Source organism: Bidens hawaiensis, unplaced genomic scaffold (genome assembly GCF_021521415.1).
Source record: "Bidens hawaiensis isolate Kalapana, Puna unplaced genomic scaffold, B.hawaiensis_p1.1 tig00015188_1, whole genome shotgun sequence".
In the NCBI taxonomy this organism is placed as follows: Eukaryota; Viridiplantae; Streptophyta; class Magnoliopsida; order Asterales; family Asteraceae; genus Bidens; species Bidens hawaiensis.
The window spans coordinates 467,273-472,759 of record NW_027492346.1 but is presented as its reverse complement, the minus strand read 5'-3'; the positions used below and the strand labels follow the sequence as shown (position 1 = coordinate 472,759).

At 37.8% G+C, this 5,487-nt stretch overlaps 1 pseudogene across 1 annotated transcript; it reads right to left on the bottom strand.

Moving 5' to 3' along the window:
* Positions 1-419: 419 nt before the first annotated feature.
* LOC143548501 (chaperone protein ClpB1-like) lies at positions 420-3,743 on the bottom strand (annotated as a pseudogene). Its single transcript, XR_013137962.1, has 5 exons — positions 3,369-3,743; positions 2,507-3,248; positions 2,252-2,433; positions 1,068-2,167; positions 420-999 (listed from the first exon to the last, which is right to left on the bottom strand). The product of XR_013137962.1 is annotated as a chaperone protein ClpB1-like (transcript).
* Positions 3,744-5,487: the final 1,744 nt, after the last annotated feature.

The following is a 5,487-nucleotide window of genomic DNA, read 5'->3' as shown; positions in this document are numbered from 1 at the left end:
GTTATATTTTATACATAACATGGTATACATTTGTTATTGAAAATGCGGATGTTAATTAGATGAGCACAATGCGTCAATGTACCAATGTGTGTGCTGCAAAGAGACATGTCAGTAGATTACGAAAACAACCTCATCCTTTCTTCTCAAAAGCGAAAAGCCGATTTACAAGTTATATCTCGCTAGCTTGCATTTGAGGTCACTGTGAACACATAAACAAGATGTTTTGAAGGTCGAGATGGAGTTTTCAAACAAAAAACATGTAGTTGTAGGGTGACGTAAAGTTATTCGCGAGATGGTGCCGCCTTCGAGTTAACTAGGTTAAGGATGGAGAAATATAAGGTGAGATGATACGATGCTGGTCAATATACAAACTAATTCCTAGGTCAATTTTACAAACTAAAACATGTTGAATATTTAAGGCATTAATTCCAGTTCCATCAAAACATTCCAATTCCGTTCTAAACTTTTGCGAACCAAGCGTCCCCTAGAGGTTATAACGCTTTGAACCAACGCGATTTAAGAATCACAACTCTCTATTAAACATATTCTATGTTACTCTTTCTCTATATTTGCTAAAACTAGATCCAAGAATAATAAACAATTCAATAACATTACCTTGTAGTTGTCCCTAATGTTGAAAGATTAACTAGACCTCCAAAACATGAATTAACTAGAATTCTACGCACTCAGATTAAATAAAAACAAAACAATTGTGCTTCTCGATTATGCATCCATTTCATCGAGATCAATTACCTCGATTTTCATCCTCTTCACAACCTGTGTAGTAGGGACTTGAATCAGTATATCAGGCTTGTGCCCGGTTGTAGCATTCCCTAATTCACCATTTTTCTCCACATTGTAACTCAAATCCTCACCATTCAAGCCTGCATCTATGTACACCGTTGAGTTTTCATCAATCTCTTCTCTAACTAACATCTTTGATAATTCAGTCACAACCTTCGCTTCCAACCATCTCCTGATAGGGCGGGCCCCATATACCTACATGTCAAACCAACCCGGGGAGTAAGATGTATATATATCACAATTAACAGGATTTTGATGCGTACCGGATCATGACTCTTATTTAGTATAACATTTAAAGCCTCTTCTGTAACTCCCAAAGAAACACCCCTATCAGCGAGACGAACAGCCACATCTTTCAACTGAAGTCTAGCCACTTGTCTTAGCTGATCATCTGAAAGCGAATGGAACACCACTATCTGATCAAGTCTATTCAACAACTCGGGTTTAAAGTGGTTCTTCACCTCCTGCATCACCATTTCACGAGCATGGATCATTGTTGTCTTCCCTGACAGCCCGTTTAAAATATGTTCAGCGCCGAGATTAGAAGTCATGACAATGACTGTGTTTGTGAAGTCAACGGTGCGGCCTTGACCGTCGGTCAATCTTCCATCATCCAGCATTTGAAGTAAGATGTTGAAAACAGTTTATGAGCTTTCTCTACGTCATCAAATAATATAACACTATGAGGTTTTCTCCTTACGGCTTCTGTAAGTTGACCACCTTTATCATGGCCCACATACCCGGGTGGAGAACCAATTAGCCGGGACACAGAGTATTGCTCCATGTATTCAGACATGTCAACCCTGATCATAAGTTTCTCATCATCAAATAATTGCTCTGCAAGAGCCTTAGCAAGCTCGGTTTTCCCCACACCGGTGGGACCCAAGAAGAGAAACGAACCATTTGGCTGTTCTTTACGACCCAAGCCTGCACGTGACCTCAAAATCGCCTCGGCTACAACATTTACAGATTGATCTTGGCCTACAACTCGTTGATGCAACCGGTCAGCTAGACCAATAAGCCTCTTTTTCTCATTGGTTCCTAGCCTGGACACCGGTATACCAGTCCACCTACTCACAACCTCAGCAATCTGGTCGGGTCCCACAGTGTCTGTCAGCATAACATTTTCACTTGCAGTACCTTCAGCTCTTGCTATATCAGTCTCGACTGCTTGAACTGATTCATATTTCAAATATGCAGCTCTTGCGGAATCACGTATTCTTTCTGCTTCTTGCAGTGACACCAACAGTTCTTTCCTTTTCTGTTTCAACCTGCGAATTTCATCAGTGCGTTCTTTTTCTTTCTTATACTTCATCATCAATGGCTGAAGTCTATCTCTCAAGTCATTAAGTTCTTTTTTCACCTGAAAAAGGGTCAGACATTAGTACACTATAATAAAATCAACCAAAAAACTTAACAGTGTGTGCTATCAACCTAATGAACTCACTTCTGCAAGACGAGCTTTGCTTGCTTTATCTTCTGCCTTCTCAAAATCATGAAGCTCAGCCTCCAACTGCAGCTTCTTTCTTTCAAGATTATCAATTTCTTCGGGATGACTATCTAACTGTACCCTCACATTTGCACATGCTTCATCCACAAGGTCAATAGCTTTATCCGGCAAAAAGCGCCCTGCATACAAATTCCAACAAATAATATAAAGTCACAAAAACCAGTTCAAACTAATCAAAGAAATGAATCATACCAGTTATGTAGCGGTTTGAAAGTTGAGCTGCAACCACAAGAGCAGGATAAAGAATCCGAACGCCATGGTGTCCTTCATATCTCTCTTTCAATCCTCTAAGAATGCTTACGGTGTCAGGAACACTCGGTTCAGCCACCAAAACCTTTTGAAAACGTCTCTCAAAGGCTGTATCCTTCTCTATATATTTCCTATATTCTTCCAAAGTGGTCGCGCCAATGCACCGAAGCTGACCCCTGGCCAACATGGGCTTCATAAGATTTGCAGCATTCATAGACCCTCCGGGTCCACCCGCTCCAAGTAACATATGAATCTCATCAAAGAATAATATCACCTTCCCTTCAGCCTCTTCCACTTCTTTCAAGACTGATTTCACCCTCGCCTCAAACTCCCCTTTACAAGTAGCTCCAGCAATCAACGCTCCTATATCTAACGCCACAACACGTACGTTGTTGAGATTAGTTGGAACTTCACCTCCTACAATCCTCTGTGTTAATCCTTCAACAACAGCAGTCTTTCCTACACCGGGCTCTCCAATAAGAATAGGGTTGTTCTTTGTTCTTCTTGATAGAACACTAATCACTCGCCTGATTTCCTCATCTCGCCCTATTACAGGATCAAACTTTTCAGCTTGCTCAACAAGATCACGACCATAGGTTTTAAGAGCCTTGAAATTAGTATATCCGGAAGCACTTTCAACCTTCTTCCCTTCTTTACCTATAAGCTTATCTGCCTCAATTTTCACCTGGGCTGCATTTTCCAACTTGTTCACCGGTTTACCTTCTGGCTCATTTTTCACCTGAGCTGCATTTTCCACCTTGATCACTTGTTAACCGGCTCGAAGCTTTTCTATCTGAATACCCACCCTGAGTACACTAACTCCAGCTTTTTTTAATAGATTCGCAACTTGGGAATCTTCAAGAAGAGCTAACATCAATTGATCGATAGATATAAATTGAGGGCTAGAGTTGCCTGATCTCATCAGAGAAGCACTTGGTGTACATGTAACAGGTGCAGGTAACTGTGAAGGGAGTTTCTTCAAAGCCTGACCGAAAAGCCTGCAAGCTGACGGAACTGCCTGTGCACCACCGGCATTGCTAACCGCTTGCCCGAATATGGCATTAGGGTTGCAGATCAAAGCAGATGCAATATGCAACGCTGTGAACTGTGCATGGCCACGGCTCTTTGCAAGTTCAAGACCGTTATTCCATGCCGCTTGCGTCTCGGGGTTAGTATTCATCCTGTCTGATAATAATAATAATAATAATAATAATAATAATAATAATAATAGTAACACTGAATTAATATACGATGATCAAGAATTAATAATAACCCTAACCCTAGCTAGCAAAGTAATAATAAGTACCAGAATGGATATGCAAACGACGATCAATGACATAATAATATATAATAGAAACGGAATGAAATTAAATCAAAGAACGTAATATTTGACCTTATATTGTTGCTTCAAAAGTGGAAGCAAAACGTTGTTTGCAAGTTGATCAATCAACAATTGGTGTCAATGGTGTGTGAGTTTTGAGTTTCTACAAGCTCAGTCCAAAAGATTTCAGAAGTTACGATTAACATTCCCAAAACTGTTTATTTCGGTGAACCAATTATTAATTGGATATGTATTGATGATTTCGAGATCTTCTGATGTGATTTCATGGATCGATTTCATGAAATATAAGTATTCTTATACGTAATGTACGTTAAACAATTATTGTATTTTATCTTTTCTCTATGCTTTTGTTTATATCATTTTATCTTAATCTTAAATCTTAAATATATATAAAAGAAACTTTTAAAAGCTCTCTAGTTGCTTCTTACATTCTCTCAAGTCACCAAATTACTTTATTTGTAAATGAAAGTTTCTCATGCATTTGACCCGAACTCACGAGTATGAGTCACACCAAACCCAGATAACTTTTAAACGGGTTATAACATCTTATTAAATTAAAAATTAATATCACTGAATAGTTGATATAAAATTCCTTACAAAATAGGGATATACTTAAGGGTGACAAACCCAACCCAAATGGGTTGTTTTGGGTCAAAATATATAAACTAAAAAGTTAAATGGGTCAGGGTGGATTAATTTTTTTTTTTCAATGAGGTCAGGATTGGTTGGAAATATACAAGTGAGTTTCGTTTATAAGTTAAAAAAGGTCAAAACAAAATACCCAAGTTATCCAAAACTTAACTAATTCAAAATACCCAAACTATCACTTGCGAAACAAAACTCAATCGAAACCCAAGCAACCGACCAAAATGAAACAAAAACCCTGAACCGACCAAAACGAAACAAAACTGAATCGGAATAGAAAAACGACCAAAATGAAACAAAAAAAACGAAATGCAACGGAAAAGCTGACCAAAACGAAACAAAAACACCGAATCGACCGAAACGAAACAAAAAAAACTGACACGAAACTAAACCGAAATAGAAAAACGACCAAAACGAAACAAAATAAATCGATATGAAGCTGTAAACAAAAAAAACGAAATAGAACTGAAAAGCTGACCAAAACTAAACAAAAAAAAAACGAAAAAATCGATTTAATCTTTTGATCCATGTAGCTTAGTATTCATTTTAAGCATTTTTCGTATCACACGTGTTCTTAAGTTAATAATAATATAATTTAATGAATTTATATATAACTTATTAATATAATCATTTTAGTTAATTTGGCCTGTCTGACCGATCCAACAACTGATTTAGTTAGTAATTTTCTAATACCTTAGTTAACAGGTTGACCTAAATTTTTGTGTAATGAACAGACGGAAATACCCCTAGTGTCCATTTGTTTGATGGTATTGGATCATTTCAGAAGTTTTTTTACCGCGAGAAGTGCGAGAAATGAAGGTGTAACTCCATTAATCCCTAATTTCAATCCATTTCTTATGTGTATGTGCGTTGTGTAGATGCATATGTATGTGTGTAGGTACGTATGTTTGTATATGTGTATGTATGTTTGTATGTG